Source organism: Pristiophorus japonicus, chromosome 2 (genome assembly GCF_044704955.1).
Source record: "Pristiophorus japonicus isolate sPriJap1 chromosome 2, sPriJap1.hap1, whole genome shotgun sequence".
Taxonomy (NCBI): domain Eukaryota; kingdom Metazoa; phylum Chordata; class Chondrichthyes; family Pristiophoridae; genus Pristiophorus; species Pristiophorus japonicus.
The window spans coordinates 357,256,645-357,281,730 of NC_091978.1; positions in this window are offsets into that span (position 1 = coordinate 357,256,645).

The following is a 25,086-nucleotide window of genomic DNA, read 5'->3' on the forward strand; positions in this document are numbered from 1 at the left end:
CAATCAAGCGGGCTGCTTTGTCCTGGATGGTGTCAAGTTTCTTGAGTGTTGGAGCTGCACTCATCCAGGCAAGTGGAGAGTATTCCATCACATTCCTGACTTGTGCTTTGTAGATGGTGGAAAGGCTTTGGGAGTCAGGAGGTGAGACACTCATCGCAGAATGCATAAGAACATAAGAACATAAGAACATAAGAAATAGGAGCAGGAGTAGGCCATACGGCCCCTCGAGCTTGCTCCGCCATTTAATACGATCATGGCTGATCCGATTATGGACTCAGGTCCACTTCCCCGCCCGCTCCCCATTCCCTTATCAGTTAAGAAACTGTCTATCTGTCTTAAATCCATTCAATTTCCCAGCTTCCTCAGTACTCTGAGGCAGCAAATTCCACAGATTTACAACCCTCTGAGAGAAGAAATTTCTCCTCATCTCAATTTTAAATGGGCGGCCCCTTATTCTAATACCCATCCTCCGACATGGTCTTGTAGCCACAGTATTTATGTGGCTGGTCCAGTTGAGTTTCTGGTCAATGGTGACCCCCAGGATGTTGATGGTGGGGGATTCGACGATGGTAATGCCGTTGAATGTCAAGGGGCGGTGGTTAGATTCTCGTTTGTTGGAGATAGTCATTGCCTGGCACTTGTGTGGTGTGAATGTTACTTGCCACTTATCAGCCCAAACCTGAATGCAGCCCAAACATCAACGCAACAAAAAGCAAATTATCTGATCATTATCACATTGCTGTTTGTGTGCAAATTGGCTGCCACGTTTCCTACATTACAACATTGACTACACTTCAAAAAGTACTTCATTGGCTGTAAAGCGCTTTGGGACATCTGGTGGTCGTGAAAGGCGCTATATAAATGCATGCGGGAATTCTCAGAACCAGATCGGAACCATTTCATCGTGCTACTTGTAACGTCGCTAAAAATAAATGACGGCCTTATTGGCGACATCCAGACTAATTTCTTTCACTGTCAGTATGTTCACAACATGGCTTGCAATGGTTCAAGAAAAAGATCCACACCACCTCCTCAAGGACAACTAGGGATGGGCTATAGATGCCAGCCTTGTCAGCGACACTTATAAAGACTTGCATTTATATAGCGCCTTTCACGACCACCAGATGTCCCAAAGCGCTTTACAGCCAATGAAGTACTTTTTGAAGTGTAGTCAATGTTGTAATGTAGGAAACGTGGCAGCCAATTTGCACACAAACAGCAATGTGATAATGATCAGATAATTTGCTTTTTGTTGCGTTGATTGAGGAATAAATATTGGCAGGGTATGGCTGAGGTACTAAACGGGTGCCATGGGATCTTTTACGTGACCTGAGAGAGCAGACAGGGCGTCGGTTTAACGTCTCATCCAAAAGACGGCATCTCCGACAGTGCAGTACTGTTATTATGGTATTCAGCACTGCACTGGTACGGCAGCCTCGAGTTATGTGCTTAAGTCCGTGTAGTGGGACTTGAACCCACAACCGTCTGACTTAGAAACAAGTGTGCTACCCACTGAGCACAGCTGACACATGGCATTCTATCCTGAGAATGAATAAACACATTTTATTTTTAATTAAATATTACAGAAGAAATAAATTCTTCATATCAGTCTCTTGAAGACCATTGACAAGTTCCAGATCTAATTATTTTAATGGAGGAATCTATAAATCAGAGACAACAGCAAAGCCGTTCTAGAGAAATTCAAGGAATTATATCTAACTGGACCAGATGGCACATGTCCTGGAATCCCCAAGGAAATGAGAGAATAAATAAATGAAACTCTGGTAAATATTTTAGAAGTTCCATAAATACAAGCGCTTTAACCGTGAGTTGTGAATGTTATCATGGTAGTCAAAAAAAGGGAGTGAGACACAAACCAGGAATGATCCTGATATCCACAGTGTGGAATATGCTGGAGAGCATTTTACAGTGCACTATCAACCTTCCTCCAAAATGTACAGAGACGTAGCCAGTCATCATCATCATAGGCAGTCCCTCGAACAAGGATGACTTGCTTCCACATGAGTTCACAGATGTTTCAATGAAGGACCCGATGTTCCAGTCCTGAACTCCAGTTGATGGGGTGGAAGATGCCTGTGCGGGGATTTTTTTAACGTGTGGTGACCATTGCACATCAGCCACCACACGAGCTTGACAGAGCTAGGCCTTTATCCAGTGGCAAGGGTTGAACCAGGACGACTGGAGACCTGCTCTGCTGCATGGACCTAGTGCGCACACATATCGCAGTGTGGGCAGGCCCGTGCTGCCCCTGGGCCCTCGTTTCGTCTGGGCCCCATACCCTCATTCACCACACCTCCGCCCACGATGTTCCAGGGCCCGGCACTCCAGCTCTATTTATAGCCCCGACCTGTGGTGGTGTTCTCACACAGGTCGGGACGGCCCATGGTGTTCCAGGGCCCGGCGCTCCAGCTCTATTTATAGCCCCAACCTGCGGTAGTGTTCTCACACAGGTCGGGGCGTCCCGTGATGTTCCAGGGTCTGGTGTTGCAGCTCTGTTTATAGCCCCGACCTGCGGTGGTGGTCTCACACAGGTCGGGACGGCCCATGATGTTCCAGGGCCCGGCGCTCCAGCTTTATTTATAGCCCCGACCTGCGGTGGTGTTCTCACACAGGTCAGGGTGGCCCATGATGTTCTAGGGTCTGGTGTTGCAGCTCTGTTTATAGCCCCGACCTGCGGTGGTGGTCTCACACAGGTCAGGGTGGCCCATGATGTTCCAGGGTCTGGTGTTGCAGCTCTGTTTATAGCCCCGACCTGCGGTGGTGGTCTCACACAGGTCAGGGTGGCCCATGATGTTCCAGGGCCCAGCGCTCCAGCTCTGTTTATAGCCCCGACCTGCGGTGGTGGTCTCACACAGGTCGGGGTGGCCCATGATGTTCCAGGGCCCGGCGCTCCAGCTCTATTTATAGCCCCGACCTGCGGTGTGGATTTAGAAACAGCAGAATATCCTGAAAGGACAAAGATCGCGGAGTGACGTCACAGGACTGCAGGTAGATGATTGCTGGGTGAGTATTAGTGTTTTATTCTCTCTAACGTAACTAGATAACCTAATTAATATAGCTATAAACAATCGTGTCAATAAAGACTTTAACTAAGAGAGCGAGAGAAGCTGCCGGAGATAAAGGTCGGCCCGACTTTTAAAAACAAAAAGGACCACTGTACAGCAAAATTCTAAAGGGTCAAAGTGTAATAAAAAGGCAAGCATGAAAGCTCGGTGCCTCAATGCGAGGAGTATTCGGAACCCAGGAGAGGGCTCTGAGTTAGTTAGAGTGGGTGAGAGCTCAGATGAACAGGACCCCAAGAAAGAATGCAAAAGGCAGGAGGCAACAGAGCAGAGTAGCACTGGGGTAAGTGTAAACCACAAGGTGATAGGAAGGGACAATATGTATGAATATAAAGGGGCTGCAGGAGGGGTCAAAACTAAAAATCATAGTTTAAAAACTAGTATTAAAACACTCTACCTAAACAAATGCAGCATTCGAAATAAAGTAAATGAGTTGACGGCACAAATCATTACAAATGGGTATGATTTGGTGGCCATTCCAGAAACGTGGTTGCAGGTTGGCCAAGACTGGGAATTAAACATACAGGGGTATCTGACAATTCGGAAAGATAGACAAGAAGGGAAAGGAGGTGGGGTAGCTCTGTTAATAAAGGATGATATCAGGGCAGTTGTGAGAGACGATATTGGCTCTAATGAACAAAATGTTGAATCATTGTGGGTGGAGATTAGAGATAGTAAGGGGAAAAAGTCACTGGTGTGTGTAGTTTATAGGCTCCCAAATAATAACTTCACGGAGGGGCGGACAATAATCAAGGGAATAATGGAGGTATGTGAAAAAGGAACGGCAGTAATCATGGGGGATTTTAACCTACATATCGATTGGTCAAATCAAATCGCACGGGGTAGCCTTGAGGAGGAATTCATAGAATGCATATGGGATTGTTTCTTAGAACAGTATGTTACAGAACCTACAAGGGAGCAAGCTATCTTAGATCTGGTCCTGTGTAATGAGACAGGAATAATAAATGGTCTCCAAGTAAAAGATCCTCTCGGAATGAGTGATCATAGTATGGATGAATTTGTAATACAGATTGAGGGTGAGGAAGTAGTGTCTCAAACGAGCGTACTATGCTTAAACAAAGGGGACTACAGTGGGATGAGGGCAGAGTTGGCTAAAGTAGACTGGAAACACAGACTAAATGGTGGCACAATTGAGGAACAGTGGAGGACTTTTAAGGAGCTCTTTCATAGTGCTCAACAAAAATATATTCCAGTGAAAAAGAAGGGCGGTAAGAGAAGGGATAACCAGCCGTGGATAACCAAGGAAATAAAGGAGAGTATCAAATTAAAAACCAATGCGTATAAGGTGGCCAAGGTTAGTGGGAAACTAGAAGATTGGGAAAATTTTAAACGACAGCAAAGAATGACTAAAAAAACAATAAAGAAAGAAAAGATAGATTACGAAGGTAAACTTGCGCAAAACATAAAAACTGATAGTAAAAGCTTTTACCGATTATATAAAATGGAAAAGAGTGACTAAAGTAAATGTTGGTCCCTTAGAAGATGAGAAGGGGAATTTAATAATGGGAAATGTGAAAATGGCTGAGACCTTAAACAATTATTTTGCTTCGGTCTTCACAGTGGAAGACACAAAAACCATGCCAAACATTGCTGGTCACGGGAATGTGGGAAGGGAGGACCTTGAGATAATCACTATGATTAGAGGGGTAGTGCTGGACAGGCTAATGGGACTCAAGGTAGACAAGTCCCCTGATCCTGATGAAATGCATCCCAGGGTATTAAAAGAGATGGCAGAAGTTATAGCAGATGCATTCGTTATAATCTACCAAAATTCTCTGGACTCTGGGGAGGTACCATCAGATTGGAAAGCAGCTAATGTAACGCCTCTGTTTAAAAAAGGGGGCAGACAAAAAGCAGGTAACTATAGGCCAGTTAGTTTGACATCTGTAGTGGGGAAAATGCTTGAAGCTACCATTAAGGAAGAAATAGCGGGACATCTAGATAGAAATAGTGCAATCAAGCAGACGCAACATGGATTCATGAAGGGGAAATCATGTTTAACTCATTTACTGGAATTCTTTGAGGATATAACGAGCATGGTGGATAGAGGTGTACCGATGGATGTGGTGTATTTAGATTTGCAAAAGGCATTCGATGAGGTGCCACACAAAAGGTTACTGCAGAAGATAAAGGTACGCGGAGTCAGAGGAAATGTATTAGCATGGATAGAGAATTGGCTGGCTAACAGAAAGCAGAGAGTCGGGATAAATGGGTCCTTTTCGGGTTGGAAATCGGTGGTTAGTGGTGTGCCACAGGGATCGGTGGTGGGACCACAACTGTTTACAATATACATAGATGACTGGAAGAGGGGACAGAGTGTAGTGCAACAAAATTTGCAGATGACACAAGATTAGTGGGAAAGCGGGTTGTGTAGAGGACACAGAGAGGCTGCAAAGAGATTTAGATAGGTTAAGCGAATGGGCTAAGGTTTGGTAGATGGAATACAATGTCGGAAAATGTGAGGTCATCCACCTTGGGAAAAAAAAAACAGTAAAAGGGAATATTATTTGAATGGGGAGAAATTACAACATGCTGTGGTGCAGAGGGACCTGGGGGTCCTTGTGCATGAATCCCAAAAAGTTAGTTTGCAGGTGCAGCAGGTAATCAGGAAGGCGAATGGAATGTTGGCCTTCATTGCGAGAGGGATGGAGTACAAAAGCAGGGAGGTCCTGCTGCAACTGTACAGGATATTGGTGAGGCCGCACCTGGAGTACTGCATGCAGTTTTGGTCACCTTACTTAAAGAAGGATATACTAGCTTTGGAGGGGGTACAGAGATGATTCACTAGGCTGATTCCGGAGATGAGGGGGTTACCTTCTGATGATAGATTGAGTAGACTGGGTCTTTACTCATTGGAGTTCAGAAGGATGAGGGGTGATCTTATAGAAACATTTAAAATAATGAAAGGGATAGACAAGATAGAGGCAGAGAGGTTGTTTCCACTGGTCAGGGAGACTAGAACTAGGGGGCACAGCCTCAAAATATGGGGGAGCCAATTTAAAACCGAGTTGAGAAGGAATTTCTTCTCCCAGAGGGTTGTGAATCTGTGGAATTCTCTGCCCAAGGAAGCAGTTGAGGCTAGCTCATTGAATGTATTCAAATCACAGATAGATAGATTTTTAACCAATAAGGGAATTAAGGGTTATGGGGAGTGGGCGGTTAAGTGGAGCTGAGTCCACGGCCAGATCAGCCATGATCTTGTTGAATGGCGGAGCAGGCTCGAAGGGCTAGATGGCCTTCTCCTGTTCCTAATTCTTATGTTCTTATGTTCTTATGTTAAGACGCTTCTTAAGTTTATTTCTGTAAATTAGTTAATAACCTATTAAATAGTCGCATGGCAGGGCATCTCAGTCCTGCAGAATGCACTTCCTGTGCCATGTGGGAACTCCGGGACGCTTTCCGTGTCCTGGGCAACCACGTGTGCAGGAAGTGTCATCAGCTGGAGGAGCTCGATCTCCGGGTTTTGGAGTTTGAGCAACAGCTGGCATCACAGCGGTGCATCCGTGAGACTGAGAGTTCGTGGATATCACGCTTCAGGAGGTGGTCACCCCGCAGATAAGGAGTGTGCAATCAGAGAGGGAATGGGTAGCCGCCAGATAGAAGAGGAGGACCAGGCAGATGGTGCAGGAATCCCGAGTCCATCTCGCTCTCCAACCAATATTCGGTTCTGAGTATTGATGGTTCCTCTGGGGAGTACAGCCAGAACCAAGTCCGCATCACCAAGGGTGGCTTAGCTGTACAGGGAGGGCGGGGGGGGGGGGGGGAGACGAGTGAGAAAGCAATAATGGTAGTGGATTCGATAATTAGGGGAGCAGAGAGGCGTTTCTACAGCCGCAGACATGACTCCAGGATGGTATGTTGCCTCCCTGGTGCCAGGGTCAAGGGTGTCACTGAGCGGAAGCAGAACATTCTGAGGGGGGAGGGAGAACAGCCACAGGTCGTAGTCCATATCGATACCAACCAAATCGGTAGAAAGAGGGATGAGGTGCTGCAGGCAGAGTTTAGAGAGCTAGGTGAGAGATTAAAAAGCAGGACCTCAAAGTTAGTAACCTCCGGATTACTCCCAGTGATTACTCTCGGTGCCACGCGCTAGTGAGTACAGAAATAGGAGAATAGAGAAGATGAATATGTGGCTGGAGAGATGGTGCAGGAGGGAGGGCTTCAGATTCCTAGGGCACTGGGACCGATTCTGGGGGAGGTGGGACCTGTACAGGCCGGACGGGTTGCACCTCAACAGAGCCGGGACCAGTATCTTCACGGGGAGGTTTGCTAGTGCTGTTGGGGAGGGTTTAAAGTAATTTGGCAGGGGGATGGACACCTGAATATAACATTAGAAAGGGGAAATAAAGTGCTCAAAGGATTGGGAGAGGTATAAAAGGGAATCCAAAAGTCTTCTATAGGCGTATAAATAGTAAATGGGTAGTAAAAGGGGCTGATTCGGGACCAAAAAGCAGACCTATGCATGGAGGCAGAGAGTATGGCTGAGGTACTAAATGAGTACTTTGCTTCTGTCTTCATCAAGGAAGAGGCTGCTGCTACAGACATAGTGAAGGAAGAGATATTGGAGACACTTGATAGGATAAAAAATTGATAAAGAAGAGGTATTAGAAAGGCTGGCTGTACTTAAAGTAGATAAATTACCAGGAGCGGATGGGATGCATCCTAGGATGCTGAGGAAATTGAGAGCAGAAATCAAAGAGGTACTGGCCATAATATTCCAATCCTCCATAGATACGGGGGTGGTGAAGAATTGCAAATGTTACACCATTGTTCAAAAAAGGGTGTAAAGATAAACCCAGCAACTACAGGCCGTTCAGTTTAACCTCAGTAGTAGGGAAGCTTTTAGAAATGATAATCAGGGACAAAATTAACAGTCACTTGGAAAGGTGTGGATTAATTAAGGAAAGCCAGCACGGATTTGTTAAAGGCAAATTGTGCTTAACCAACTTGATCGAGTTTTTTGATGAGGTAACGGAGAGGGTTGATGAGGGTAATGCGGTTGACGTAGTTTACATGGATTTCCAAAAGGCATTCAACAAAGTGCCACATAACAGGCTTTCCAGCAATATTTAAGCCCATGGAATAAAAGGGACAGTGGCAGCATGGATACGAAATTGGCCGAACGGGTGTTTTTTGGACTGGAGGAAGGTACACAGTGGTGTTTCCCAGGGTTCGGTTCTAGGACCGGTTCTACTTTTCTTGATATATATTAATGACTTGGACGTGGGTGTACAGGACACTATTTGAAGATATGCAAATTAAACTAAACTTGGCAGTATAGTGAACGGTGAGGAGGAGAGTGATAGACATAGAGAGACTGGTGCAATGGGTGGACACGTGGCAGATGAAATTTAATGCAGAAAAGTGATGCATTTGGGTAGAAAGAATGAGGACATATAAACAAAATAGTACAAACCTAAAGGGGGTGCACGAACAGAGGAACCTGGGGGTATGTGTGCACAAATTGTTGAAGAAGGCAGCGCAGGTTGAGAAAGCAGTTAAAAAGGCTTACAGGATCCTGGGCTTCATAAGGAAAGGCATAGAGTACAAAAGTGTGGAAATTATGATGAACCTGTATAGAACATTGGTTTGGCCCCAACTGGAGTATTGTATCCAATTCTGGGCACCACACTTTAGGAAGGATGTGAAGGCCTTAGAGAAAGTGCAGAAAATATTTACGAGAATGATTCCAGAAATGAGGGACTTCAGTTACATTGATAGATTGGAGAAGCTGGGCTTGTTCTCCTTGGATTGAGAGGAGATTTGATAGAGGTGCTAGAACATAAGAACATAAGAAATAGGAGCAGGAGTAGGCCATATGGCCCCTCGAGCCTGCTTCGCCATTTAATACGATTCAAAATCACGAGGGATCTGGACAGAGTAGATAGAATGAAACTGTTCTCATTGGCAGAAGGGTTGAGAACCAGAGGACACAGATTTAAGGTGATTGGCAAAAGAACCAAAGGCGATGTCAGAAAATACAGTTTTACGCAGCGAGTGCTTAGTTAATCCTTGCCACTGGACCAAGACCTAACTCTGTCAAGTCCGTGTGGTGGCTGGTGTGCAACGGCCACCACACGTTAAAAAATCCACGCACAGGCATCTTCCACCCTTCAAGATGTAGTTCGGGATCCGGACGGAATATTAGGTCCTTCGTTGAAACACCTGTGAACTCATCCCTTTTTGGTGTCCTCGCTTCGAGGGACTGCCTATGATGATGATGTTGATGGGTTAGGATCTGGAACGTACTGCTGAAAGGGTGTTGGAGGCAGACTCAATCTTATCTTTCAAAAGGGAGTTGGATAAGTATCTGAAGGAAAAATATTTTCGGGACTGTGGGGAACGGGCGGGGGAGTGGGACTCGCTGAGAGCTGGCTCCGGTTCGATTGGCCGCCTTCCATGCTGTATGGAATGGTATGAGCCATTCTATTATTCTATGATTCTATCACACACAATCCACAGAAATTCTGTGATGAAATAACTTAATGGGGGTTGACAAAGTATTAGAACCTGCCTGGATTTTAAGAAGGCTTTTGATAACATGGATGAAGCTGATAAGGATGATTAAAGTCTGCGGAATTATTTTGGCAAATTAAATGACTGGATTGACAATTGGCTTGGAAACGCAAAGCAGAAGGTGAGGGAATAAAATGATGTAAAAAGCTCTGGCTGGGGGGAATAGGGAGTAGTAAAGTTCATCATAGTTATTGTGGGACTAAGCCATTCACACCATTCATAAATAATATGGAGCACAGCACTGCCTGTAATGTTACAAGATTTGCTGATGACACATAGATATGTGACCGGGCGATGGGTTTAAGGGCACTAATGGCATTCAAAGGGATCCAAACGGATTATTTTAGTGCATTCACTTACAACAGATGGATTTCGATGCCGCCAAATGCAAGGATATGCTTATTGGAACGTGGAATACAGTAGGGGGTGTCCAATAGAAAAAGTGTGATTAATTATCATTCCTTGGAAGTATACAGTCAATGTGAACATGTTATCAACAAGGCTAATGAGCTACTGCAATGTGTCTCAAGGGCATTTGAGAAACAACTCATTCCAACCTTGTATAGATTGTCCCAAACAGGCACCTAAAACAGGCCCTTTGGATCTAACATTTGTTTTATGAGGGCACATTTTATAATTTGTACAGTGCGCTCTGCTGCACCATTCGAAGCAGGATGGTATGGTGGAATCTTGGTATGTTTCACACCATATTTGCTCGTGAATTGTGCAAATTCTTCTGAACAAAATTGTGGTCCATTATCCAAAACAATTTCTTCAGGGAGGCCAAATGAAGAAAATAATTTTCGTAAAATGTCCAATGTTTTACTTCTTGTTATTTTCCACATTGGAAACACCTCAACCCACTTCGAATGGCTATCAATCACAATGAACAATTGTTGTCCTTCTAACTCAGCAAAATCAATATGTAGCCTTTGCCACACCCTGGGAGGCCATTTCCATGGCTGTAATGGTACTGGTGGTGATTGCTTGCTTACCGATTGACATGTCGTACACTGACTCACGATGTACTCTATATCTTTATCAAGACCTGGCCACCATAAATAACTGCGTGCAAAACTCTCGGTCAAACGCATTCCCAGGTGCTGGTCATGGAGGTCTCCAAATAATTTGGACCTGAATTTATTTGGTATAACCACTTTTGCACCCGACATGATACAATCTTTATCGACTGATAATTCATTCCTATGAATGAAGAATGGATGTGTATCTTTGTCTGTTACCTGGTTTGGCCATCCATTTGCAATATACTCATATACCTTTGACATCACTGGGTCACGTTTGGTTGCTCTACCAATCTCTTCAGCTGTGACTGGCAGTTCATCAATGTATGAAAAATAAAACACTTCTTCCCTATCCGGTGTAACTTGTGATGGGGAAGGCAATCTAGACATTGCATCAGCATTACTGTGATCAGCTGATCATCTGTATTCAATATCATATGTATACGCTGACAAAATCAAAGCCCATCTCTGTAGTCGGGCTGCAGCTAATGTTGGAACTGGGGACTTTGGATGGAGGATTGCTGTTAGGGGCTTATGGTCCGTAATGATGATAAACTTACGACCATACAAGTATTTGTGAAACTTCTTGACCCTAAAAATTCATGCCAAAGCTTCCCTTTCAATTTGCGCATAATTACTCTCACTGGCACTGAGAGTGCGTGAAGCATAAGCAATTTGTCTCTCCTCCCCGCTACTTAATACATGAGAGATTACTGCCCCAACTCCATACGGAGAGGCATCACATGCTAGCTTAATCTCCTTAGATAGGTCATAGTGAACTAACATGGTGCTCTCTACCAATTTGCTTTTACACTCCTTGAATGCTGTATCGCATTCTTTTGACCACTTCCAATGGACTTGTTTTTTCAAAAGTTCATTCAGTGGATGTAATACTGTAGCCAAATTTGGTAGGAACTTCCCATAATAGTTCAAAAGACCCAAGAATGAACGAAGTTCAGTGACATTCCTGGGAGTGGATGCATTTCTAATTGCATCCAATTTTTCCATGGTTGAATGTAAACCATCTTTGTCTACTCTGTACCCTAAGTATTTCACTGAGTTTTTAAATAACTCACACTTACGAGCAGACATTCGTACTCAGTGCTTCTCTAGCCGTTTGAGGACTTCATTCAAAATGTTATTATGAATTTGTCCATTTGGTGCTGAAATTAGTATGTCATCCAAATAACATACTACCCCTTCAATACCTTGCAAAATCTGGTTCATCACCCCTTAGAATATGGCAGGGCCGGAAGACACTCTAAACGGTAGTCTATTAAATTGATATATGCCTAGATGAGTATTTATAGTCAAACATGACTTGGACTCCTCATCTAGTTCAAGCTGTAAGTAGGCATTCGTCAGATCCAGTTTTGAGAAGATCTGACCGCCTGTCAGTGTTGTGAACAAATCTTCTATATTCGGCAATGTATTGGGGACATTACCCTCTAGAACCTGGTTTACGGTTACTTTATAATCACCACACAATCTTACCTTACCATCAGACTTAGGTACAACAACAATGGGTGCAGCCCAATTATATCGATCTATCTTACAAATAATGTTCTGAGTCTCTAGTCTTTTGAGTTCTTGCTCAACTTTCTCCTTGAGTGCATATGGTACGGGACGTGGCTTGTAGTAAACCGATCCAGCGCCCTTCTGTACCCTGACACTCGCCTTGAAGCCTTGGATCGGACTGCCCGTTTCACAAAACACCTTTGGATACTTCTTGATAACCTCATCTGTTGATGAAAATCTCGCTTCCACATAGAAAATCTTACTCCAATCCAGCTTCAGTGAGCTCAAACAATTTCTTCCTGGTAAGGCAGACTTGTCTCCTTTCACTAATATTCGAGGCAAGTTCTGAAATTGATCTTTATCACTGGTACGGTGATACGGCCTACTACAGGAATTTTCTCTCCCGAGTAGCCTCGCAGCTCTACCTTGGATTTCTCCAGTTGAAAATCATGCAATTTGTCGAGGTACAGTGACTCCGGTACTACACTCACGGATGCATCCGTGTCAATTTCCATTGGTACCTTGAATCCCGCAGCATCTATGTGGATTTTGATGCTTTCCGAATCGCTGTCCGTTAACCTCGTGCTCCTGATGATGTGTAATTCTAACATCTCCTCGTCCTGTTGTTGTTCTTCCATGCTATGTACTCTCTTGGGATTTCTACTCATAGCTTTGAACGCTGGACTCATAGCTTTAAAAACTGGTTTACCCTTCAGTCGGCATGCCTTCGCAAGATGCCCAGTCTTTCTGCAGAAGAAACACTCTGCCTTCGTGTATGGACAACCTTGAGTAATGTGTTGTCCCAGGCACCTATAGCACGACTTCGACGCTCTGTTAGAATTTCTAGTTTCTGTGACTTTCGGCCATGCTCGGCTTTTACTTTGAACCTGCAGATGATTTACCTCGGTTGACTGATGACCGTAATTATTATTTAATTCTTGGGAATATTGTTCGGCCATGCCCATCGACCTCGCTGTCTGACAAGCAATATCAAAAGTCAAGTCATCTGTCGTCAATAACTTCCTTCTGATCGCATCATTTTTCACCCCACAAACAAAACGATCCCGTAATGCTCGGTTTTGAAAGTTTCCAAAATTAGAGTGCATCGATAGCTTTTTTAATGCTATGATGTAATCACTAATACTTTCATCAGCCTTTTGATTCTGAATCCCGAAACGATAGCTTTCAGCAATTTCTAACGGTTTGGGGTTATAGTGCTGCTCCAGCTTCATTAAAATCTCTTTAAGCGTTGTGTCCTTTGGCTCGTCAGGTACAAGCAGATAAACAAGGGTGTCATATAATGCTGGACCTGCCTCCGATAAGAAGATCGCTCTCTTATGTTCCAACACAGCCTGGTTCTGGACTGCATTGTCTGGAACTTCTATTATATTATTTGCAGTGAAATACATTTCTAGCCGATCCACATATACTTTAAAACGTTCCTGGCCATGTCTATATTCACCCAAATGTCCCAGTACACCTGCCATTTTAATCTCTAGCTGTTCACACCGTGTGCTGTATTTTACCTCGGATTTTGTAGCTTTTTTCCAAAGACAGAAACTTCCAAAGTCTCTCTGTCGGCTGGCTGAATCCTTCACCAACAAAATTTTAAGCTTTAAATCATCTGAAAAATCCCATCTTCCGTCGCCAAATGTGATATATTCACAGAGCACAGCACACACAGCTTCCTAACATGGCAGGCAGCGCTCTCAGAAGTCTCTGGAATCTGCCTGGTTTTGCTTAATGATTAACTCTGTAATTGCAGTACACAATACGTCCACATCCACAGTGTGGAGCTACAAACATTGCAAGCTTACAGACATTACAGTCACCAATGTCTGCAGTCCTCTTGGACAACTGTACCATCTCTCCTCTGTCATGTGGCGCTCGTGGAACAGACCTGCCGCGTCCATGAGACCTCCGCAGGGTCGGCGCCATCCTGGGGATAAATGGGGTGTCCTGTGGAGAGGTGCTTGGGGCCGGTAACTCCAGAGTGGAGGCGGGAATGACCGGAGGACCACTAGATCACCTTGGGGTGGAATAGCTTCTGGAGCGTGGCGATGCAGGTTCCTCGAATTCCGCGCTCTCATCTGTGGGGAACAGACCCAGCGGATTGACGGGCGAGAATCGGAGCTCCTCAGCTCCAGATGTTGGATCGTCTGGAGAGTTGGGCCCCGCGCCCCCTTCTAGCCTCTGTGGTCTCCCTTTGGATGCGCTGCTGGCTGAGCTGCAAAATACAAATGAGGTTATTAGAAGAGAAGGGGGTGCTAGGGTGACAAGGTGATTCCAGCGCTACACACAGCATATACATGTCAAAAGCACCACTCCTCTCAAAATCATCACAGACATCACATTGCATTCCAATGATTTTCATTAGGCCATTATTATTTCTATGACAATTTTAGAAATAATCTATCTTATATGATTGTTTGAATATGAGTGGGTGTGGCAATCTTTACATCACGCAATGGTGTAAGCTTTACTCACGTGGCATCACTTCAGGGTCTGCAGATGCGTCCGTGGCTGTCCGGGAGTGCTTCCCCATGAATGTGAGCACCCGCTCCTCCATCTCAGTGATGTTGCTGGGGACTGGCGGCCCCTCACCCTTTCGCCTCTGGACGGACCTCATCATCGATAGCTTCTTCTGTAAAAGGTGACAGGATGACATGGCATGAGATCATTGCGTGATATCATTGCTAGGTACTGTCACAGAGACTGATACAACACATAACCGACAGATGTAATCATGATTATTATGAAAATGATCATTCTTTACCTAAAGACTTATATCGTGAACGCAGGCTTTGAGTAAAACATTCCCGGTAAAAGTGAAAGACCTCACATCTGATGATAATCACCCATGACTCTTACAAATCAAATTATATAAATACACAAGTACATGTAAATCAATGTAATACTTACTCCTGCGGATCCCACAAGGTCATTCCATCGTTTGCAGCATTGGTTGCCCTCACGCACCTCGTTGGTCGCCGACGAGACCACCTCTGCTATCTCGATCCATATCCTCTGGTAGGCCTTTGGGGTGGGCTACCCATGCCCTCCCTGTGTCAAATCACCCCAGCGTGACTCAACCTCCTGCAGGAGGGAGGCATTTGCTTCGTCCGAGAACTTCCTGGCTCTTTTGCGCCCTCCAATGTGCTCCTCTCCCACCTCACTGCTCTCTCTAGCGTCAGTCTCCACAGCGTGCTGTGATGCCTTCTCCCCTCTCTCCATTATAGGCCAAATTCGGGAAAATATGTGGCTGGTAACAGCCACTTTTTGTTTGCCTATTTGTTGTGAAGCTCTAAAGTCTCCCTCCTTCCTCCCAAAGCAGGCACACCACACCCACACACGCCTTCATTTCCTCTGAGCCCCCTCGCTCTCTGTCTCCTCTTCGGCGCATGTCATGATGACCCTTGACCTCCTGAATCGCGGGAATTGAACGTTGCCATGCCGTTGCTAAGGACGGCCACACTTTACGGCAGAAGGTCAAAAAATGTAATGCTACCGCCCATTTTATATCGCTCGTGGAAATATCAGCCATTTTTGGGCGATAACCACAAAAGTGGAGGTTCTAGCTATTGTGTTCCTGACACAGATGAGACACACACAGGGAGGTTAAAGTAACAGTGACCTCAGTCTTTATCAAGACACTCCAGAGTGAAGAACAGGCCTTAGGGGCTGGCTTATATACAGTGCTCCCAAGGGATGCTGGGATCCCTTGGGACTTCAGGGGATGCGCTCCCTGGTGGCGGAACATGGGAGTGCATGCTTTACAGATACACAACATCACTCCCTCCCAAGGTCAAAGTGAAAACTATTTACAAGGTCGGGAGCCTTTCTTTCTCTGGTGGACCGCCTCGGTACAAATGTCTGTTCTGGTGTGTTGGCTGTGCCCTTGCTGGGCTGGCGTTGGCCCTGCAGGGCTGTTGGGCGTGATGGGTTCGATTCCCTGGTCCGGGGTGGTGTTGTTGATCCTTTGGGTGTGTGTTATGGGCTCGAAAAAGGCGGTGTCTGCTGTGGGTTGTTCAGGGCAGTCTGTGAACCGCAGCCTCATAAGAACAGAAGAACAGAAGAATTAGGAACAGGAGTAGGCCATCTAGCCCCTCGAGCCTGCTCCGCCATTCAAAAAGATCATGGCTGATCTGGCCGTGGACTCAGCTCCACTTACCCGCCCGCTCCCCATAACCCTTAATTTCCTTATTGGTTAAAAATCTTATCTATCTGTGATTTGAATACATTCAATGAGCTAGCCTCAACTGCTTCCTTGAGCAGAGAATTCCACAGATTCACAACCCTCTGGGAGAAGAAATTCCTTCTCAACTCGGTTTTAAATTGACTCCCCCATATTTTGAGGTTGTGCCCCCGAGTTCTAGTCTCCCCGACCAGTGGAAACAACCTCTCTGCCTCCATCTTGTCTATCCCTTTCATTATTTTAAATGTTTCTATAAGATCACCCCTCATCCTTCTGAACTCCAACGAGTAAAGACCCAGTCTATTCAATCTATCATCATAAGGTAGCCCCCTCATCTCCGGAATCAGCCTAGTGAATCATCTCTGTGCCCCCTCGAAGGCTAGTATATCCTTCCTTAAGTAAGGTGACCAAAACTGCATGCAGTACTCCAGGTGCGGCCTCACCAATACCCTGTACAGTTGCAGCTGGACCTCCCTGCTTTTGTACTCCATCCCTCTCGCAATGAAGGCCAACATTCCATTCGTCTTCCTGATTACCTGCTGCACCTGCAAACTAACTTTTTGGGATTCATGCACAAGGACCCCCAGGTCCCTCTGCACCGCCGCATTTTGTAATTTCTCCCCATTCAAATAATATTCCCTTTTACTGTTTTTTTTCCAAGGTGGATGACCTCACATTTTCCGACATTGTATTCCATCTGCCAAACCTTAGCCCATTCGCTTAACTTATCTAAATCTCTTTGCAGCCTCTCTGTGTCCTCTACACAACCTGCTTTCCCACTAATCTTTGTGTCATCTGCAAATTTTGTTACACTACACTCTGTCCCCTCTTCCAGGTCATCTATGTATATTGTAAACAGTTGTGGTCCCAGCACCGATCCCTGTGGCACATCACTAACCACCGATTTCCAAACTGAAAAGGACCCATTTATCCCGATTCTCTGCTTTCTGTTAGCCAGCCAATTCTCTATCCATGCTAATACATTTCCTCTGACTCCGCGTACCTTTATCTTCTGCAGTAACCTTTTGTGTGGCACCTTATCGAATGCCTTTTGGAAATCTAAATGCACCACATCCATTGGTACACCTCTATCCACCATGCTCGTTTGGTCCAGGTGCTTTCTGCAAATTTGTCCATTGTCTAGTTTGACTACAAACACCCTACTCCCTACTTTAGCTATCAACGTGCCCGCGATCCACTTGGGACCATGTCCATAGTTTAGCACATACACAGGGTTATTCAGATCAATTTCCCGTGACACAGTGGCGCGACCATCGTTTACATTTTGTTGCTGCCGCCTGCTCTCTGCCTGATCATGCAGGTTGGGGTGAATCAGCGAAAGTCTGGTTTGAAGTGTCTTTTTCATGAGTAGCTCAGCCGGGGGCACCCCTGTGAGCGAGTGGGGTCTCGTGCGGTAGCTGAGCAGTACTCGGGACAGGTGGGTATGGAATGAGCCTTCTGTGACTCGTTTGAGGCTCTGTTTGATTGTTTGTACTGCCCGCTCTGCCTGCCCATTGGAGGCTGGTTTAAACGGGGCCGAGTTGACATGTTTGATCCCATTGCGGGTCATGAATTCTTTAAATTCGGCACTGGTGAAATATGGCCCGTTGTCACTGACCAGTATGTCAGGCAGGCCGTGGGTGGCAAACATGGCCCTCAGGCTTTCAATGGTGGCGGTGGTGGTGCTTCCTAACATTATTTCACATTCAATCCATTTTGAAAAAGCATCCACCACCACCAGAAACATTTTACCGAGAAACGGGCCCGCATAGTCGACATGGATCCTCGACCATGGTCTGGAGGGCCAGGACCACAAACTTAGTGCTGCCTCTCTGGGCGAGTTGCTCAACTGAGCACACACGCTGCATTGCCGTACACAGGACTCTAAGTCAGAGTCGATACCGGGCCACCACACTTGGGATCTGGCTATCGCTTTCATCATTATTATACCCGGGTGTGTGCTGTGAGATGAACGTCTCCCTGCCCTTTTTGGGTAGCACTATGCGGTTACCCCACAACGGGCAGTCTGCCTGAATGGACAGTTCGTCCTTTCGCTGCTGGAGCGGCTTGATTAGCTCTTGCATTTCAAGGGGGATGCTGGCCCAGCTCCCATGCAGTACACAGTTTTTTACTCGGGACAGCAGAGGATCTTGGCTGGTCCAATTCCTAATCTGGTGGGCCGTGACGGGTGATTTATCATTTTCAAATGCTTCCATGACCATCGACAAGTCTGCGGGCTGCGTCACCATCAACAAGTTTGCAGGCTGTGCCATTTCCACCCCCGTGGTAGCTGACTGAGAGCATCCGCACAGTTCTTTGTGCCTGGCCTGTGGCAGATGGTATAGTTATCAGCTGATAGCGCGAGTGCTCACCTTTGTATGCGGGCTTAGGCATTAGTATTTATCCCCTTGTTTTCAGCGAACAGGGATAGGAGGGGCTTGTGATCGGTTTCCAGCTCAAATTTGAGGCCAAACAGGTACTGATGCATTTTTTTTACCCCGAACACACACGCTAATGCCTCTTTCTCAATCATGCTGTAGGCCCTCTCGGCCTTAGACAAGCTCCTGGAGGCATAGGCGACAGGTTGCAAATTCCCCGCAACGTTAGCTTGTTGTAATACACACCCAACTCCGTACGATGACGCATCACATGCTAGCACAAGTCTTTTACACGGGTTATACAATACAAGCAGCTTGTTGGAGCATAAAATATTTCTGGCTTTCTCAAAAGCAATTACTTTTTTTCCCCATAGCCAGTTCTCACCTTTGCACAATAACACATGTAGGGGCTCTAAGAGGGTGCTTAACCCCGGTAGGAAGTTACCAAAATAGTTGAGGAGTCCCAGGAACGACCGCAGCTCCGTGATGTTCTGTGGCCTAGGCGCATTCCTGATAGCCTCTGTCTTGGTGTCTGTGGGCCGAATGCCGTCCGCCGTGATCTTTCTCCCCAAAAACTCCACTTCTGTTGCCATGAAGACGCATTTCGACCTCTTCAGCCGCAACCCTGCACGATCCAGTCGCTGGAGGATCTCCTCCAGATTTTGTAGGTGCTCGACGGTGTCCCGACCCGTGACCAATATGTCGTCCTGAAAAACCACCGTGCGTGGTACCGACTTGAGTAGGTTCTCCATGTTTCTCTGGAAGATCGCTGCAGCTGACCGAACTCCAAATGGGCATCTGTTGTAGATGAACAGTCCCTTGTGCGTGTTGATGCAGTTGAGGCCCTTCGAAGACTCCTCCAGCTCCTGCGCCATGTAGGCCGAAGTCAGGTTGAGCTTGGTGAACGTCTTGCCTCCTGCCAGCGTCGCAAATAGGTCGTCTGCCTTAGGTAGCGGGTATTGGTCCTGTAGCGAGAAACGATTAATAGTTACTTTATAATCGCCACAAATCCTGATTGTGCCATCACTTTTGAGTACTGGAACAATCGGGCTGGCCCACTCGCTGAATTCCACTGGGGAGATGATGCCCTCGCGTTGCAGCCTGTCCAGCTCGATTTCCACTCTCTTCCTCATCATATGAGATACCGCTTGTGCCTTGTGGTGGATGGGTCGTGCCTCAGGGACCAAGTGAATCTGCACCTTCGCCCCTGAAAAGTTTCCAATGCCTGGCTCAAAAAGGGAAGGAAATTTGTTAAGAACCTGGGTACATGAAGCCTCATCGACATGTGATAGCACTCGGATCTCATCCCAGTTCCAGCAGATTTTGCCCAGCCAGCTCCTTCCAAGCAGTGTGGGAAATTGCCTGGGACAATCCAGAGTGGCAGTTCATGCACCGTGCCCTCGTAGGTGACCTTTATCATGGCGCTGCCCAGGACAGTGATAAGCTCTTAGGTGTACGTTCTCAGTTTTGTGTGGATGGGGCTCAGGGCTGGTCTGAGTGCCTTGTTGCACCACAGTCTCTCAAACATCTTTTTACTCATGATGAATTGGCTAGCGCCAGTGTCCAGTTCCATGGCTATGGGTAAGCCATTCAATTTTACATTTAGCATTATAGGTGGACATTTCGTCGAAAATGTGTGAACCCCGTGTACTTCAGCATCTGCCTCCTCTCTCTGAGGCTCGAAATTGCTTTGATCCACCATGGACCGATCTTCCTCTGCCACATGGTGGTTAGCAGGTTTTGCAGAGCTTGCAGCTCATCTGCAAGCTCGTTGGAGGTGCCCCATTGTTCCACAGCTCTTGCAAACATACCCTTTGAAGCGGCATGAATAGGCTGAATGGAAGCCTCCACAACGCCAACAAGGTGTGATTTGCCTTGCATTCATCCTTTGTTGTGGACTCTGAGTCATCTGCGTCACCTGAGGCCTGCTGGCAGTTGCAGACTCGTGGTTTCTGCCCTGTACATCTCTGCTCGCAAACACAGTTCCAGTTAATTTATGAACATTGCCAGCACTTACGTGCTGAGAGATTTGTTTGGTATTATCACTGGTGGACATAAACGCCTGTGCTATCGCAATGGCCTTACTGAGGGTCGGTGTTTCTACAGTCAAAAGTTTTCGTAGGATGGTCTCGTGGCCAATGACCAGTACAAAAAAGTCTCTGAGCATTTGCTCCAGGTAGCCATCAAACTCACATTGTCCTGCAAGTCGCCTTAGCTCGGCGATGTAGCTCGCCACTTCCTGACCTTCAGATCGCTGGCACATGTAAAACCGCTACCTCGCCATCAGCACGCTCTCCCTCGGGTTAAGATGCTCCCGAACTAGTGTACACAGCTCCTCGCACGACTTATCTGTGGGTTTCACCGGAGCCAGAAGATTCTTCATGAGGCTGTAGGTCGGTGCCCCGCAGACCGTGAGGAGGACCGCTCTCCTTTTTGCAGCGCTTCCTTCTCCATCCAGATTGTTGGCTATAAAGTACTGGTCTAGCCGTGCGACATAGGCTTCCCAGTCCTCACCCTTCGAGAACTTCTCCAGGATTTGCTGCATCTTTGCGTTGGATTCGTATACTCGTCGCCAGTTATTGTGTTCCTAACACAGATGAGACTGCATACAGGGAGGTTAAAGTAACAGTGACCTCAGTCTTTATTAAGACACTCCAGAGTGAGGAACAGGCCTTAGGGGCCGGCTTATAAACCTGCTCCCAAGGGATGCTGGGATCCCTTGGGACTTCAGGGAATGCGCTCCCTGGTGGCGGAACATGGGAGTGCATGCTTTACAGATACACAACACTAGCCCTATAGTCTTTTGGGCTCACTTGCATCATAACTCTGGCCGCAGTCCATCAGAAGGGCATACCTTAAGCTGGCACTCACACAAGCTACGAACTAGCCGTTCATGGTCATTTTCACTGGACCTTATTGGGGGCGGGGTCTATGAGCAACCCAGACATAGTCAGTACTGTCAGAGGGGGTTTGGTCAGGAGATGGGAATCATAAGGACATATGAATTCAGAGCAGGAGTAGGCTATTCAGCCCCTCGAACCTGCTCCACCATTCAATAAGATCATGGCTGATCTTCTACCTCAACTCCACCTTCCCGCGCTATCCCCATATCCCTTAATTCCCATAGTTCCCAAATATTTATCGACCTCTGTCTTGAATATACTCAATGACTGAGCATCCACGGCTCTCTGGGCTAGAGAATTCCAGAGGTTCACAATCCTTTGAGTGAAGAAATTTTTTCACATCTCAGTCCTAAATGGCTGATCCCTCATTCTGAGATTGTGACTCCCAGGCCAGGAGCTCTGAGTCCCTGAACTGGCATAAATACCAATCTGGATCATATTGGCCTATCCATTGTTCGATGTGGACCCTCAAAAACCTTTTAAACTTTGAAATGGATGATTTGAACCTGACTCGCTCAGCAGAAACCTGGCGGGCGGGCATTTAAAATCGTCGCTGGCTCTTAGCTGTCTGAGAGCTGCCATGATTGCAACATCTGCATTTTTAACCTGAGCAGGCAGCAAGGACATGATCCCGGAGCCAACAGGGGCCTTCTTTACATAAGCATGTTGCAGCCCAATGACATAATTGAGACCCGACTGTAATTTTAACTCTGGCCTGAACGGGGACTCTACCTGGAGTTAAAATCGGGGCCATTTTCATCTCCTTACAAAGAGGCCAATAGGATATTAAAGTGCTTGTTTTGGGGGAGGGAGAGAAATCACCCACCCACTCACCTGAAGCCCTCGGCTATCTGCCAGGATTCCTAGCATTAGTTGAGAGGTTTAACAGGATATCTGGCTGTGATGCTCCACCTGCCTTTGTCCCACCATTGCCGTGCATGCCTTCATCAGGCTGGGCCCCAAGCTCTGGAATTCTCTCCCTAAACCTTTCCGGCCCTTTCTCCTGCTTTTAAGAATCTCCTTAAAACCCACTTCTTTGACCAAACTTTTTGTTAACACTACTAATACAGTAGCTCCTTCTTTGGCTCAGTGCCCACTTTTGTCTGATTCCGCCTCTGTGTAGCGCCTTGGGACATTTTTCTCTGCTGTCATGATGTAAATGCAAGTTATTTGTTTTGTTTTGGTGTTTGGGAGTTTTGGTATTGGAGTTTGGCGGCTAAATGTTACACTTTTGTGCAGATCGCCCAAACTTGGGCAATATTTCCGGTGTGGGCGGTAAAAATGGGTTTTCAGATCGCCGGCTTGTCGCCCATTCTCAAAGCCCTTGATCTCCATTTTTGAAATTGGGCATTACCGCGAGCGATATGAAATGTGCGTTAGCGTTAACTCTCTCTAACCTACTGCTGTAAAGTGTCGCCGTGCTTAGCAACGGCACGGCAATGCTCAATTCCCACGATTCAGGAAGTCAAGGGTCATCATGACATGCGCAGAAGTGGAGACAGAGAGAGAGGGAGCTGAGAGGGACTGAAGGCGTGCATAGGTGTGGTGTGGCAGCTTTGGGAGGAAGGAGGGAGAGTTTAGAGCTTTACAGAAAATAGGGAAACAACAATTAGCTGTTACCAGCAAGACATTTGCCTGAATTTGGCCTACAATGGAGAGAGAGGAGGAGGCATCACCGCACGCTGTGGAGACTGACACTGGCGAGAGCAGTGAGCTGGGAGAGGAGCACATTGGAGGGCGCAAAAGAGCGATGAGATTCTCGGATGAGGCAAATGCCTGCCTCCTGCCAAAGGTCGAGTTATGCTGGGGTGATTTGACCCAGGGAGGGCGTGGGAAACCCACCCCAAAGGCCTACCAGAAGATATGGGCAGAGATAGCAGAGGTGGTCTCGTCAGCGACCAACGAGGTGTGTGAGGGCAACCAACGTCGCAAACGATGGAACGACCTTGTGGGATCCGCAAGAGTAAGTATTATATTTATTTACATGTACTTATATATTTATATCATTTGATTTGTAACAGTCATGAGTGACTATCAGCAGATGTGAGGTCTTTCACTTTTACCGGGAATGTTGTACTCAAAGCCTGCGGTCACGGTGTACGTCTTTAGGTAAAGAATGATAATTATCATAATAATCATGATTACATCTGTCAGTCTCTGTGACAGTACCTAGCAATGATATCACGCAATGGTCTCATGCCATGTCGTCCTGTCACCTTTTACAGAAGAAGCTGTCGACGATGAGGTCCGTGCAGAGGCGAACGGGTGGGGGGCCGCCAGTCCCCAGCGACATCACTGAGATGGAGGAGCAGGTGCTCACACTCTTGGGGAAGCACTCCCGGACAGCCACGGACGCATCTGCAGACCCTGAAGTGATGCCACGTGAGTAAAGCTTACACCATCGCGCGATGTAACGTCAATAGATGCCACTCCCACTCATATCCGAACAACCATATATGATAGATGATTTCTAAAATTGTCCTAGAAATAATGCTGGCCTAATGAAAATCATTGCAATCCACAACGTATTGATGATCATGAAATGTGATGACGGTGATGATCTTGATAGCGGTGGTGCTTTTGTCATGAATATGCTGTGTGTAGCGCTGGACTCACCTTCTGACCTTAGCACCCCCTTCTCCTCTAATAATCTCATTTGTGTTTTGCAGCTCAGCCAGCAGCGCGGCCCCAGGCAAGACCACAGAGACCAGAAGGTGGGGGCGTGGGGCCGGGCTCACCGGACGATCCTACATCTGCTGAGGAGCTCCGATTCTTGCCCGTCAATCCGCTGGGTCTGTGCTCTACGGATGAGAGCACGGACTTTGAGGAACCTGCATCGCCACGCTCCAGAAGCCATTCTTCCCTAAGGCCATCTAGTCGTCCTCTGGTCATGTCCACCTCCACTCTGGAGGTACTGGCCCCAAGCACCTCGCCACAGGGCACTCCATTTGTCCCCAGGATGGCGCCGACCCTGCGGAGGAATCGTGGACGCGGCAGGTCTGGTCCATGAGCGCCACACGAGAGCGGAGAGATGGTACCGTTGTCCAGGAGGACTGTAGCCATTGGTGACCAGCTCCTCGATGCATTGAGGGGCATATCCCAACAGCTGGCCAGCATGACTGAGTACGTTTCATGGATGGCGGAGGCCCTGAAGGCAATAGCCAGGAACACTGCTGCCACAGGCATCCCAGAGGTCCCAGAGCGTGGCACTCCACCCCTAGGTTCTGCACCACCACTGCGAATGACAGATGAGAGCAAGGACCAAGATTCTGCTTCTGGATCAGAGAATGTTCCCCCCTCGGCACCACCAGCTCCCGTACCCTTGTAACCGCTTCTGCCTTCCTCCCCCACAATGGGGCACCGTCTGAGGAGCTCCTCGGCCAGATTGCGTGGAGCGAGGAGGGGAAGGGGTAGAGGTGGGGAGAAGAAGGAGAGGGGGGAAGGAAAGTG